This window comes from Pezoporus flaviventris, unplaced genomic scaffold (genome assembly GCF_033815535.1).
Source record: "Pezoporus flaviventris isolate CSIRO_AGI_PZ_B2104156 unplaced genomic scaffold, CSIRO_AGI_Pfla_v1 ptg000020l, whole genome shotgun sequence".
Classification (NCBI taxonomy): domain Eukaryota; kingdom Metazoa; phylum Chordata; class Aves; order Psittaciformes; family Psittacidae; genus Pezoporus; species Pezoporus flaviventris.
This window is the reverse complement of record NW_026892568.1, coordinates 4,806,257-4,821,752: the sequence shown is the minus strand read 5'-3', so window position 1 is coordinate 4,821,752 and position 15,496 is coordinate 4,806,257. Positions and strand designations below refer to the sequence as shown.

The window sequence follows — 15,496 nt, the reverse complement described above, 5'->3', positions numbered from 1 at the left end:
TTCTAGCACAGTTGTGGAAAATGAATAGAGGCTGTGCTTGGGATCCCTCAAGTCTGCAGGTTTCAGTTATGGAAGAGGCCAAGCCTGACTGTGGTTTCCAGTTGAGTGGAAAAGTCTTTTGTGACTCCTATTCTTGGTTTAAATGACGTGACATCAGCCCTGGTAGCAAATGCCTTACTCCAAAGATACTGAAGAATTCAGTAATAAACAGGGGCAAATCAAAAGTGTTAAACTTTACATAGTTAAACTTCCCAGACAGACTTTGGGGTAAGCCTCAGCTGGTGGAGATTTGAAAGCCTTTTGAAATTCAGGACTGCAAACAGAACCTTTTCCCGCTGTAGGATGGGGATTAGGTATCTTCCTTGTAGCTTTTGAAGCAGCACTGCTGCTTCACACTTATCCCCTGTGAAGCCGAATCCGTTTCTCACATTCCTCCAAGTGTTTGCATAAAAGGCATGGTAGACGCAGACTAAGCAAAGGTGCAGATCACTGTGGTCAGAAGAGGAACTGCTATCTTGCTTAACATAGCGATTTGTACTTGCAGCAGGTACAATGTCCACTTGATGGTCTTATAATGAAGGCGCTCCATAAATCAGTGTCCTGAAGTCCAGCAGGGCAAAGCTATGGGAAACTGTTCATGTATTCTTTGATGGTCATCATCGGTACCTGCAGCCCCTTCAGTCTGAAGATCCAGAAGGGCTTTATTAAGGCAAGAAATCATGCTCATCTCATGGGTGGGGGGAAAGAGGTGGAATGAGCTCCATGCTGAGTCAGAACTGGGAATTTCAGTTGAGCTTCCTCTTCTCACTTCTTTCAAACACTAGATCAGCTTGTCTTGTTGAAGACCATGCCTCCTTTAGTCCTTGCATGCACACCTGCTGTTTCCTTTGTTACTAGCCTGTAGTTCTTGAATGATGCTTAAGGTGTCTCATTCATTCTCCATTCTGTTCTGCTTCCCCAGATACTTAAAAGTGACTCTGCTGATGAATACGGTATTTAGATTGTTGTGAAGAAGACTAGTTCTGTGGGAGCTGACATTTGTATTGGTATTGCTGACTAAAACTGTCAGCTTTGGCACGTTTCTGTGAAGATACAAAAAGTTGAAACTGCTGCAGAAAATAACGCTAGAGCTGCTTTTCCACTGTGACTTTTGTCCTCGGTCCTGAATGCTTTGTGACCATCTGTCTTGACTCACTATGAGGGACTTGAAATAAAGCCTTTAGGAGATGGAATAAATTTCTCCAATCTCTGAGAAGTAAATTTTTACACAAAGACCTAAAGAGACTCTTACATTGGCTGTCTGGTTTCTTGTCAATAAAGTGAATTCCAGTGATGGAGGGAGTAGGGCTGATAATAAGGGGCCATGACATACTTAACAGCAGAAAGATTACCCAGCACTTAGCAAAACATCCAGAAGAAACAGTCTATGGAAGTCTTAATCTGTGATGATTTCTGCAGGCTACATCCGTGCACTGCACATGGCTTGAATTACAAATTGAACCAGTGTTCAGAACCGTGCAGTCAGTGCTGTATCTATTGCTGAAATAGTTTCTTAATGCTATTTTGCTTATCTGAACTCTGGGTGTCTTTAGTAAACAAATGTCTCATTATGAGACACTCAGAATCGTGCAGTACATTCAGTGTACTCCTACCTCTATCCAGAAAGAAGCTGACATGACTCTGGAAACTGCATTTTTGGGCCTATCAGAATTAATATAGCCACAGTAGCTCAGTGATTTGTTTAAATATATCCTCCAGCAAATCATGTCTTCACCTCAAAGCAATTAAAACAGGGGAACAGAACTTCACTTGAATGCTTTTAGTGCTTTACTCCTGCTCCTGCCATATGCTGATTCCCCCCAGAGGGAGAAAATCTGAGTCCCATGTAAGGTTGTCCAAATAGAATAATAAATGAGTGGGTGTTTGAGCCCTGAAAGGATATGTATCTCTGAAGCGGGCTTGGCTGATTTGGTATTTTAGTTCTATAGAGTAAATGCAACATCTTCAGACGTGTTTTTATGTCAGAACCGTGTGTGTGCTTATGCAAAACATCACCAAGAGCAAACGAAGGTAAAGCACGTTCAATAAATTAATGCAGAGGTCAAGCCTCTGGCACCCCACTTCCCAGTTCTGGGTGATTTTATCCGTTTTTAACTGCAGTAATTAATGTGTTTCTACTGAAGAGCTCTGCAAGAAGCGGAACCCCTGCCCTCTGTGCCTGACCGTGGCTGCGTGGTCACTGGCAGCCTGGCCAAGCGCTCCTTGCATGGCTCAGCAGGTAGAAGCAGCCTTTGCTCTTGCTATGTAAGAGCTTCTGTTATCCTGGTTGAATGCAACAGGACATTATTTGGATGCTTTTCTATGTAATGAGGACCATGGATGTGTTGTATCTCAAGGCAGAAGCTCAATGTGGGGAAGATGCTGAAGGAGGGGGAAAGCCTCATTTTTCTTCTCCTGTTTAGAGGATGGAAGTTTCTGGGCACTAGGTGTCTCTGGTAACCAGTAATTTAGCATTTTAGCAGATAACTGATAGGTAAAAAGCTGGAATTACAGGTCTGGTGTGGTTCTAGGGATAGGTCTAGCTTATTACTTTTGTAAAACCAGTGAGGCCTCCGGCTGCTGTAGCCTAATGTTTTAGGGAGTCCTAAAACTCACAAGTTGCTCTTTCTCTTCTGAGCTTTTCTGCCTTTCCTTCAATCAGCCCTTTGGGAGCATCTCCCTTGCTCTCAGGCAGACTCAGAGAAGACCCTATTAAAAAGACTGCAGCAAGTCTCTGGCTCAGCCAGTGCTCTTAATGTAAAAATATGAGGCACATAATTGCTGTTAACACTCATAACTCTGTGCAAAGTTAGCCGGTGTTTTTAATGGGGCTTCTTCACAGTTACATTATGGTCCTGATGAGGATGTCATTGCTTCATTAGTTTTCTCCCCTTATAGTTTTCCTGCATTTTGATAGCAAATGAACCTTTGCTGTCAAGGACAGCGCCAGAGCACATGCTCTTGGGAAGCACACGATGGTATCACTTACAGGTAGGTTTTACTATGTAAGTGACCAGATATCAGTGTAGTAAGAAGAGTTAGGGAAGAAAACTTACAAAAATTAAGTGAGTTTAGTAAATTTTATGGTAATGATTTTATATACGTAGATATTGTGGTGGTAAAAGTGAGGAGATTGATATACTTCAGCTACTAATGTATACTTCATTAACTTTATTAAGTAAAATTACTGAAGACTTCATAAATGTCAAATGCTAGTCCCTGCATAAAGTGGTATCATAGCGTTTATAAGCACCATTGATGGCTGGAGTATACGTGTGTTGTAGCAGAAGCAAGATCACTTTAAAGAACTCGGAGGTGTATATCTAGTTTCCATCAAATAATTACATGAACACCTGTAGCCCCTGATTTTTGAGATGCTGAACACCTTTGCTCTGGCTGGAGGCAGAAGGAGAAACCTGGCATCGTGTGTTGTTACAGAGGTCCCTGGGTCCATTCCTTCTCCTCCAGCTCTCACTGGGTGGCACAGTCTCTGGGTTAAACACTTCAGACCTACTTAATACTAATTATTCACCCCAATCTTTGCAGATGAAGCATAGATTCAGCAATCCCTTTCAAAACAAGGGAAAACCTTTCAGGGTCATGAGCCTGGGTCTTGTTCCCACAGAATTCAGAAGGAACAGGTACATATCTCTCCATTTTTAATAACGTTTTTAGTACAATAGCATATTTTTCACCATACTGAGTAAAACCTCTTGTGCTAACAACTGTAACCACCCAAGGTGTTCTGGAAATATCTACACAAAAGGGTCTGGGGGGAGCAAGGAGGACAGGTTGCCCTCGTTAATGTTAATGTGTTATCAGGTTAAGTGGACAAACCTGTGTTGAGAGGGGTGTGATGGGGCAGCTTTGCAGCAGGAAGCTCTGTGTGAGCAGGCTCAGAGTGGAGCTTTCTGCATGGACAAAGCTACTTTGGGCCACGGTGTGGCTGAGTTTGGAGAGGCAGGTAAGAGTTTTTCTATGATATAATGCTTTTCTGGATTCTGATCCTAGACCTGGTTTGCCTGCTATGTAATGCTAGTGAACAGTTTTGGTGCAGTTTAGAGCTGAAACTCCAGGTAGCAGCTCTGATAAGTTGCTTCTCTGGGTCTTGTAGTTTCATTATTTGGATAATAAGTGAGTTCTGGAGCAGTGTGTTCCCTGAGGGAATTTAAAGGCTTTTCTTGAAAGCCGTAGGGATAAATCACTTAATCTAAATGTGGTGAGTTATCTGTAGTACAGTATTACTACTATCATTACATAAGCTTTCTGCTCAGGGATGGATTGAGGCAGGATCCCTTGCATGGGAAATCAGTTTGCATTCACAGATTTACAGCAGGAAAGCTGTGGGATTGTAAACTGAAAGGAATTACTGATAGAACAGGAGACTGCTTACCTGTTCTGTGGTCTTTTCCCTAATTCTTTGCTCTTGGCTGTTGGCTTTGATTCACTAGGATGCTGTGGATTGCCAGTTTACAGAGGAGGGAGCAGCTGCTGTGCTCCTTTAACACCTCCCCTCTGCCTGATTAACTTTCCACAGTATCATCTGCTGAAATATGTTTGTTCATTGTTAGTCTGCACTCACAAAAGTAACAAAAGAACAAACAAAAGTATGTTCCTATATTGTTGTGATTAGGGCATGCATGGGTCCTCAGTGTTTAATGTTATCTTCAATCAGCCCCTGAAAATCGGTATCCTGTTTAGTCCTGCTTTGAGGACATTTATCAGTGTGGTGCCTCCACATGCAGCCAGTTATCCTGAAGGACCTGTAGCTTGGTCTGCAGTGTGCTTAACCACGCGCCATTGAAAATCAGCAAGGATCTTCCAATGGGATGGAGGAGAGCAGTGCTGCAGCAGTTCATGTTGGGGCAGAGGCGCATCCCTTGTGCTTCCTTTCCACAGGTTTTTTGTGCTCTGTTTTTTAAAGCCATTCAGTTGCTGTTGGTGTGTGTAAAATCACTGCAAGGTTTTGCTGTGTAGTGATTCTTAACTTTCTTAGATGGGTCTCCATGAATTATACTGACAAAGTTGCCTAATGCTGCTTGCCAGTCCTGGGAGGGAGTGGGCTGTTCTGGGGTTGTGCCTTACAAAGGCAACGAACAGATTTGTCACCAATACCTGGTAACCTGTTTGGCAGTGGTTTTGCTAATATAGTCTCTCTAAAGCCAAAAGAGCAATAGGTGATTTGTAAGCATGAAAAAAAGCCTCTTATTTTGTCAGGAAAAAAAAAGTTGTACAAGCTCTGCAAAGAAGCTTCATGTTTTCATGTGTAAATGTCTTGGAAAGGCAAAGGGGGGAGCAACGCAAGCTCTTATAAAAAGAGCCTTTTACTCAGAAGAGCCACATGCAGGGTAGTTGGTGTGGATGAGCATTCCCTTGGCTGAACTCTGCTACACAGGGAAACAGGATGTTCTTCAAAGTTCAAATCCAAATTTAAATCTTTCATATGTTCTCCATGCCCAATAGTATGTAAAAACAGCTCTGGTGTGGGGGATTTGTTTCCTTCCTTTTCCTCCCTCTTTCTCTGCTCAGGCAGGATTCTTATTCTGGTCAATCTTTCCCCAACTGAATGAAAACATGGGTTAAACGAGAGGGGAAAGAAGTAGTTATTAGATCATGTGCCAGAATTTCTGCCATGATGCAGTATATCTGATCAATGTGGGGTGGTGAGGTTGGATGGGGCCCTCCTTAGACATACCGTCCTCACCACTGTGCTTGGTTATGGTCGTGTGTGCTATCCTGGTCCATAGCTCCCTGTGGGGTTGGGTTTCCCTGCTCTGGCAGCCCTACCAATGGGTGCTGGCTCTGCCATTCCTGCTGGAGAAAGCTCATTTTCAGGGTGAACTCCTTTTCATCATGAGAAGCTCTATTTTTTTCCCACTGCGTCTTTTCTTTCCAACCTCACTTTTTAATATAACGAGCCCAAGTGGGATAAAGGCAAAGACTGAGTCGCTGCACCTTAAGTAAAATTTATAGCTTTTGAAAAGCTCCCACAGCTCAGGATGTTAATTGTAACCAGGGACTGGAGGTTGAGGTAAGTCTTTAATAACCTCATGCACTGCTGCTGGTAAGGGGAAAAAGCCTGAACAGTCTCTCCCCCTAAACACAGGGCTGTAGTGTCTCTTTGCAGCTGTTTTAGTGATGACATCGAAGTGGGAATGTTTTTAAATCCTAGAAGTAGTCCCAGGCCTGGGTATCTGTACTAGGGCTGTCCCCAGGTGTTCCAGTGTTCAAGCAGAATTCAGGTGCTTAATGGGGACACTGAGGGAGAGCAGGAGTGATGTACGTCTGGGTCATGCGTGGGAGACCTCAGCATGACCGCTTGGCGCAGCTCGAGAAGGAGGGTGTTCAAGGGACTGGATTTCTTCCTTTTCTCCTTTGTTCTGCCTTCTGTTTTACCTGGGGCTCATCTTGTTTGTATGCACGCACACACAAATCCATTCCCAACTTCTCCCAATTAAAGCCTGTCTATTTTCACTGTGTATTGAGATGGCATCTGCAAGTCCAGCCATAGAGCAGGCTCCTTTTGCTGTAGGCAGTAAGCAAACACAAAGCAAAATGATGTTTGCCCTAAAAAGGTTTGCAAGGTTATATTTTTGCTAAAGCAAATCCAGTTTCTTCAGCTTGTTTTCCATTCCGAGGTGGTAAATGAATCTATTCTGCTCTTTAGCCGTGAGTGAGGCTCTGAAGTCATTTGAAGAGTGTGGAAGAGGGTTAGAAAGATGTAACAGTCCTCTCAGAAATTTAAAATGAGTGGGTTCCATGACCTAGCAGATTAATTCGGAGAGAATCAAGTGATACATGGCAGAGGTAAGACATCTGATGAACAGCTCCAGTACAGGAGGGCAAATGATGTCAGCTTCATTTGAAAGTAATTGGTTTTGTACATGGCTAGCATACAAACTACAATAACCTGACATTACAATGTGCTCCTCGGTACAAATGGGCAGTGAAAGCAGGTGTTTTACTTTAATATTCAACTAGCAGCACTTCAATGACACCTCATTAGTTTAGATATAGATATGCCTGGTTGAGAAAGAAAACCCTTGTAAAGCTGAATTCTTCTACAAGTACTGGTCTGCAGCATCTCCTGACTTGCAAAGCCTTGTGTTCATTGCTGGACTGGACGTGCTGAGGAAGGGCAGGTAGGTTAGAGCTAGTTCAAGAGGTAAAGTAAGGACTCCAAGTATTTTTAGATCCTGGAGATAGTTTGTAGTTGGAAGATGGAAAATAATCACCACCTAATGGCTGCTCATCCCAGTCTGCAAAATACAGCTCATTTTGTACTTTAGCAGACAGGTATACTCATCATCCGAAAGATGCTCACCAGATTTAGCACTAATTAGCTGCCTTGCTGGCAGTCTTTGCCCAGAGATGTAAATGTGAGAGGAACACAGATGTTACAGTACCCATTTATCCTCAGAGTTTGCTCCTTTTCTGTCTTTCTTGTACTTTGGTGTACTTTCTCTTGTGCTTTGCTGTCATTTACGCCTGTGTGCTCTGGAGGTTGAGGAATTTGTCTTTCAGTAACGTGATTTTTGCAAACATTCGGTACCTTTAGAAAGCCTTGAGAGCAGCCACTGCCCCGTGGGCTGAAACGCTGCAAGTTCAGTCACTTGCAGGTGAGTGTTCTGATGGGGTGAAGGCACAGGTATGGGTGATGGCTGCAAGCTCTGTTGAAGAGATTGTTGAGCGGAACTCAGTGAAAAGGGGCAAATTCAATGTATCCCTCCACAAGCTTGTTTGTAATCCTGCTGCCATGCATGAACACCTTCCTCTGAAGGAACCTGGTGTTAGCAAATACGCAGGAGTGTTGGAATCCATCTGTAGGATTCAATGACAGGCTCATACAAAGGTAAATCTCTAGTTCTCCTTGATTCTTATAAATCCGTAATCATCACAGACTGTATTTTTTCAAGTCACACTTTCCCTATGTTTTCTATGTAGATAAAGATTCTCCAGACAAGAGTGTTAGGGAAATGGGGGGCTCAGGAGTTGTATCAAGCACCTGTAATGCAGAACAGGATTTAAGTGTTGGTGTGTTGGTTATGTGACTTCATGTATTTATGGTGTTCTGTTAGGTTACTTTTGAACACTTACTAAGCCATTTTTGTCACGATTAAAACTCTGCTGACTATTTGAGTGGCTGAATGAAAACGTCGAGTTCAAACCTCTCTGTGTCTCTTCACATCATCTCAGACTGCTTAATGATTTTTATTGTATTTCATTTCATGCAATAACCTTATCGGAGACTGAAATGAATTTATCGTTCGCTTTCCTTCCTCAGACAGAAGCTGATGAAATCTTAATTTTGCAGATAGGCTCCATTTACAGCTGCAGAAACCTCTGAAAATTGAGGCTGTTTTCCTTCCCCTGCTTGCAGTGGTATGAGGAACACAACCCAGAGCTTTGCAATTGAGAAGTCCCTGTTTCCAGAGCTGGGGAGATGTCCTGGGTCAGTGGAACAAGTGCAGTGGAAAGCAATGGCTTCTCATTTTCTTCAATGGGATAGTCTACCGGAGTCATAGTTCAGCAGTACCCTTGCACTGCTTGTATCATGGGTCAGCATAGCACCAGCTGCTTCAAGCCTGCATATACCTGGAGCTAATAGCACAGAAGGTGGGGGGGAGCACATTTCCTATTACCATAGGGCATATATCCTATTTTATATAGCTCTTTAAAAAAACACTAAAAATAAAGAACTCAATGAGTTTTAATTAAGTATTTCTTGGCATAATACGGACTTAGTCTGTTTTCTTTAGTGGGTTCTGTTGGTGTGATTTTGTACCCATGTGTTTCTCTGCTGCTATTTGGAAAGAGTCATAATTTTACAGGAACATAACACATTTTCGCTTTATTGTAATTGTTTTGGAATAAGAAGTAATCATCCAGGACTGAACAACTTGCTCTACCAAACGTTCTGTTCTCAGTTCTAGTAAATTGCTTTGAGAATTGAACAAAACTCTGATCAATCATGCGAGATATCCTTTCTGAAGAACACCAGGAAAGTAAACCTACTTTAGCCTGTCACAATCATCTTTTTCACTTCGTAAAGATAAAACCGTAAGCACGTGATTCCAAGTGTTCAGAACTCGGGTAACTTCATTTGTTGAATAAAGAAATTGTTTAGATAAAATAACTCCATGTTCCTCATCTAAATCCTCAGATCTGGCAAGTGTTTAACTTGTGATCTATTACTAATAGAGCAATACTGTTCTGATAGGACTTACTGTCTGTGGCTGTGTTGTGCAGTTACAAATGCAGGTCTCAAGCTCTGTTGAAGGGACCTGCACATGGCTGGTGGGTGGCAGCTTTTCTCTCCTCAAGAAGCTCTTTGTGCCCCTGAGTTCCAGCTTTCCCCTCTGAAACATGGCCAGTCTTTGTCTATGCTGGAGTCAAAAAGGGCTGCCTGTGCTGTGGCTCTTCCTTGTGTTTGGTTCATCTTTATCTTGGTTTAGCTTGTGCTTTTTGCTAGGATGGTTAAAACCTCGAAGTCTTGCTGGTATTTCAATGTGTAATATAAAACTAGCACTGAGCACTCGGTGAGCAACTGGTGTGCAGTGTGGTGGATCAGTGATTCACCTCTTCAAACCTATATCATATCTTGATTGATATTTATCATTGAGATCAAGACTTCCTAGAGCTTACATCTCTAGCTTAGCTCAACCAGTGGCTTCTCTGTGTTAAGAATTTGAATAGACTGGTGTTCTTATTGGATCATGAATATGCTTGGTGAGGAAAAAATGGTAACGTATCAGTGTATTAAAGAAGAGAGCTCTTCTGGAGTGTGGTTGTTAAATCCAGTAAAGCTCAGTGTGGTACCTGCTGGGGAGAAAGCTTAATGACTCCAAAGGAGCAAATCATGAAACTGGTCTCACTTTGTCAATCCACATAACTGTACAAGGAGCAAATGTTTTCACTAATTGCACTGCATTTCCTCTCACCTGTGTGTATTTCTGCCTCTTGGTAGAGCACCTCTTTGGGTGCTCCTTTTGCACACATAGTAAAGGTTAAATTTAGAGAAACGGAGTGCTTTACCTTGCCCTGTTAACCTGATAACATTAACTTGCATTAAAAAACAAATCTGTCGTGTGGGAGTTTGGGGTTAAACTTTGTTTTGCAGTGGCTGGCAGGACACAGAGATCACAGGTAAATAGGAATTGGTTTTACCCAGCCTGTGTGAAGAGCTTGAATAAAAAATAATGAGTATTGATGAATAATGGGGTGAACATCTGTGCACTCAGGGCTCAGCTTCGTACTTCCAGTATCCAAAGTAGTCTTGGTCTTGACTGAGTTCAGAAGAGTGATGGGGCATCTGGCCGTGGAAATATTGTCAGTGTCATGGGTCCACAGCTTGTGTGTCCCCCAGACTTGTGTAAAGATAGGAAATAGTAACCCCAGGCTGGTGCCTGGTGTTCCTCAGCTCATGGCACCTTGCAGCACAGAGTAGTAGGGATGGTGTGTATCGCAGGAGTAACTTGCCTGTGAAGTTTATTGGTGGTGTGTCCAACAGATACTGCCTATACCCCCTGCACTGGGGGCTAAACCTTGCAGGAAAATGCTGTCTAGATGGCAACTTGTTTGCTGGGTTTTTTTTTTTGCTGTTGGTGCTGAGTAGATATTTGTATGGATGGGAAAAGATTCCCTGTGATCTTTCCTCTTTCTGATGCGTTGGCACATTACCTGTGAGATTGGAATATCAGTCTTTCAATGTTTTTCCGCTCCATGTAATATGTTGGGTTTATTTGCTGTTTCATGTCATAGTTAGTTAAGTCTGAAATCAAGTGTACGGGCTTCAGTGCTGTACCGTATTCTTGTACTGATGCACGGTGTAGCCACTGGCACATGCGCTCCCCTATCTTCTTAGGGAAAGAAAAAAGGTAATAGAAGTTTTTCCTTATTCCCATAAAAAGTGACATTGGAGGTAGTTATTGTTCACAGAAATGCTGCCTTTTCCAGAAGAATTGTGGGAAGGTTTCTTACACACTGCCATTCCCATTTGTATGGAAGATGGGTAGTGGCTGCTTGAAAGAAACCATTCACCTCTTGAGTAAATAATATTTTATAGGCTTCTGTAGACTTTCTTTCCTTTTTCTTTTAAAGATTATAAAATAGTAAATATGACAGGAGCAGAAAGTTAGGGCTTTGAATCACTGGGGTGTAACAAGCTAATAATGATAAAGCCTCTGAAAAGGGCAGCACACCTGGGAAAACACTGGTGTTTTCAGAACCAGTGTAAATACAGGTTAGTAAAACAACTAAATAATGCCATTAATTTTAGTGCTACAAGTGTCTTCTAACACTGGGCAGAGAGCTGCTGTGTCTTCAGTCTACTTTTTCTCCATGAGGCTTGTTCTGAAATAGCAGCATCTTTCATTAGTGGGAGCTGTTTGCTTGTGGTTTGTTTTCTCAGTCTTCACCACTGCAAAACTGCCACTGGAAAATCTTCACATCAGCACCTTAGTTTTGAAATAAGCAGGTGAGCGATATTCTAATGCCTTCAAATAGCACTGGTTGTTTCTTGCAGTTAAAATTAGTTGCTCCTAATGTAATCTGTCTGGAAAGTTGTTTGATCAGGCATTATGTATTTGTTACTGTTGCACGCTTCTGCTTCGTATACCTATTTGTGTTTTGTGCTCACTGTGTGCAGTACCTTGCTGCCTTGAAGGGGCCTTGCAGTATTGTGTCTTAATGGGATGGTCATTGACTAATGAAAGAGATGTTCTCATCTTTGACTGCCGTTGAGCAGTTCTCCTCCTTTTCAAGGAGAGTAGCATAGTGCCATTCCAAGCTAGCATCGATAGGCACTTCCAGAAAGGGTACTGTGAATGTAATTTGTTTGGCTGTACCAGTAGTGCTGCCTTAAGTATTGTTATAGTGTGGGTGGTAATAGAGTACAGAGTGAAGAGTGGGTGTTTGAACCATTAAAAAGAATAAATCATTAGGCTATATAGAAAGAATACAGTGCATAACCTGGCTAGGTTCTGGCTAAGGTCAGGGGAGAGTGATTACCCAGCAATATTTATGTGTTAACATTAGGAATTAGGGCAAGGAAATGAAACCTGAGGGACTAATTACATAATGGATTGCAGGGGACCTTTGGCATCATGAGTGCTAGATGGACTAGTCCAGGGAATTCTATCGTGAAATACTCTGAGAAGAGGAAATAAAGGAAAGGGAACACGGTGCCCAAATGGACGAGGAGTGATGGTGTAAAGAAAGAAGTATTTATGCATGTCACTCTTTATAGACAAATGCCTGTTAGAGTTGTGGAAAGAAAAAGTCTCAACTGGATTTAAGATAAAGCTTGGTGAGTTTATAAAGGAAATAATTACTCCATGGCTTCCTGTCACAGGAAGGGTTCCAACAGGAATGCAAAGCCTAATCTGGAGTAGTGGAGGAAAAAAACCCCTAAAAGAATAAATCTGAAGTGTTTGCTTTATCTTTATTTTTATTTGATACTCTATTTTCCCATTTAAAATCTCTTCAAAGTTTGAATTGCTCAGTCAGTTGTGTGCATAACTAAGGCTTTCTAGTCTATAGAGAGGTACCTGCTCAGCAGAGTTTCTGGATTATTGTCTGTTTGGATAAAGATCTGCAGGAAAACCAAGTTGCACTTCCTGACAAAATATTCTGAAGTCAGTGATGGATTGGGAGGATGGTACGTTTCTGTAACGCTTTGCATTCGGCATTTTTGGGTGTGCCAAACTGAAGCAGAGGGGGAAATTGAGGAGGCTTGTTTAAAGTAATTGTGAGAGGCAAAAGTAGACCAAGGAACTGTAAATCCCAGTTTCTCCTGTTTATATGGAGTAATCTTCCTTGAAAATGTCACACGTTGCCTACAAAAGCAACTGGAGGTTCATTGCTGGTTTAGCCTGCAGGCAGCACTCCTGGTTTCTTGCTAACATTGAAGTGAGTACTCAGAGCCTGTATTTAGCATCCATCTCTAATGCCGCAGGAAAAATGATGTGTTTCTTCTCAGTTTGATGCATTTCTCAAATCAAGACCTTTGGATGGCTGTGGATGTGTCTGTAGCTCCTGCACTGGTGATGCTGCTTGACTGTGGTGCAGAGGGGACACCTGGGAGAAAATGAATGGAACTTCCCGTTGCTGTGGTATTGCAGTCTCCTGCAGTACATGTGCTTGGCTGAACTAAAGGAGTTTGCTGAAGGTGAACATCAACAGGGCCAAGATGGTTGATGTTAGTGACAGACATTCTTATTCTTCCCTTGAAGTTTTTTTTCCTTAAGAAATATGATGTAAGGAACTGAGGGTGCTGGTCAACTGTTAAGACCTGCCTGGTCATTAAACAAGGGAATTCTAATTTTGGTAGACTTCAAGAGTTTAGTAAGTACATAAAACTACTTGTTAGTGTGTGGATAGCACTGATGGAAGCTGCTTTTTCCTAGTGAGACACATCTTAATCCTGCAAAGAGCCAACTTGACCCCATAACTCTGCTTGTTGCATTCATTTCTAGTGAGGTGATTTTGACACATCTCCCATCCGGGAGCAGACATGTGGTGCTCTTCAGTTATAATTACTTCTTCAGTACTGCATGGCTGTGCAGTGAAGCACTGTTTCTGTTTGAGCATGGGCTACTGCTTCTAAATGTGTCCCCAGATACTTGGGTTTATTCCTTCCAATTATCAGTTCCATTTTCCATTCCTAATATATGTAATGTTCTTGAACTATGAGTATTTTCCATTAAGGAATGGATGCATCAAAAGTTTTCAGTCATGTTTCACTTTATCATTAATGTAACATCATTTCAAAAGGGTCACCCTCAATTAACTGTGGGCTGATATTCCTAAAGTTTATGACATCCTTAATTCAAAGGATTTCTGGGATGTATTTACAGATTTATAATTGTTGGATTTTTCTACCATATGGATGTGTTTGTATTTGAAAATGCTCTGCGTTTCAAGAAAATAAATGAGTTTTACACACCTTGGTACCACATGATGGCACTTGTCTGTTCTTGTTCATCTTAATGAATTTTAGACAAACATTTACTTTCCACTGAAAATCTTCTGTTTGGAATCAGGATGCTACATCATATAAAAAGAGGAGAAAAAAACCCCAAACCCAACCACTTTCCCATCCCCATTATGTGGTTTGTGGCTTTGGGGTTTGTGTTTTGCTGTTTGTATTTTTCCCCTCAGACAAAAGGAAGCTATTATACCCTTTTAGAGAAATTTTGGGAAAGTCTTTTTTTGTGGAACAACTAATGACGGTTTTATGGCTGCTCAGAGCATTTGAGACAATATTGACCCTACCAGAAGTGATTTCGTACTGTGAAATCTGCCCAGACTCCTTTGCATGTTGATAATCTAACAGCAAATTGTGTTTGAGGCATTGTCGGATGTGATATAAAAGCAACACTGTGCCCCCGAACACAGATCCATCAGACCATGTAAACGAGAGGATCAGACCGTAAACTGACCCTGAATAGAGGCAGTTAAACCTTTTCCTTGCATTTCTTTCTAATTTCCTTTTTATTTCTCATTTCTGCTGGCATTTGTGATTGCTCTGCTCACTCTCTCATTTTGCCTGCTGTGTCATGCTGTCTGTATTCTGAATTTTTAACCCTTGTAGAAAGGACATGTGATGCTTTACATTGACCACATTAGACATCAATAGGTTGGCCACATCTCTAGGAATACATAAGCCTTAGCTGTGTTAATTCATATTCTAAGATTGGCATTTATTCTTTATAAAGCAGCTTGCATCCAAGAGGAAACAAGTTTTAATTACTGCTGGGCTGTGCAAATGCAACCAGCAGCAGCCCAGTCCTTTGAGATTTAATATAGTCATGACAAAGTAGTTCTAATTTACCTAGCTAACTAAACTCTGTGTAGACTTCCACCCTACACCGAATTTGAGCTAATATGAAGTTGTGGCAGTTAAAAGGCTGAGCAAAGAGAATGTTCTCAAGCGGTATTATGGATGCTGACATCAGAAAAAAAAAGCCATTTAAGTCATTTCAAGAAGACTCTTGGTTACTTTGGTCATCTACAACAACCTGGCTCTCAAGCACTGCAGTTCATGTTTTATGTTGATGTGTCAAAGACCTGCAGAAACAAACTGGCACACCCACAAAAAGCCAATTAGAGTAAGTGCTTTGATGGGATGCATTACTAGTAGCAACAATAAACACTGAGACAATACTTGGAGTTCATTAGGAAAGATGTTTGGTTTGCTTTCCCCTTCAAACCAAATTAAAAGGAAATTGGTGCTTCTCCCTCTCCCCCTGAAGATGTTAAATGGTACCAAAGCACTTCAACTGAGATTAATGTGACCTAGCTTTAGGTGTCTAGTCCAAGACAGCTGCCTAGACTTCTTCTGCGTTTGACAGAGATCGTGATGGTTGCAGAGGGCAGTTCACTTCATCTACCTTAGCTGCAGGATTGTGTAGCACAAGTGTCTTTATCTCAGTCAGCCCCAGTCGAGCTGTCTTCC

The 15,496-nt window shown here is 41.9% G+C and overlaps 1 long non-coding RNA gene across 3 annotated transcripts in view; it reads left to right on the top strand.

The window, feature by feature from the left end:
• The first annotated feature begins 3,975 nt into the window (after positions 1 to 3,975).
• LOC133270333 (uncharacterized) overlaps positions 3,976 to 15,496 on the top strand; it is a 195,832-nt gene continuing 184,311 nt past the window's right edge. For all 3 annotated transcript variants that reach the window (XR_009743746.1, XR_009743745.1, XR_009743744.1), the window contains exon 1: positions 3,976 to 4,115. This is a non-coding gene — a long non-coding RNA (uncharacterized LOC133270333). The remainder of the gene's footprint in view (positions 4,116 to 15,496) is intronic.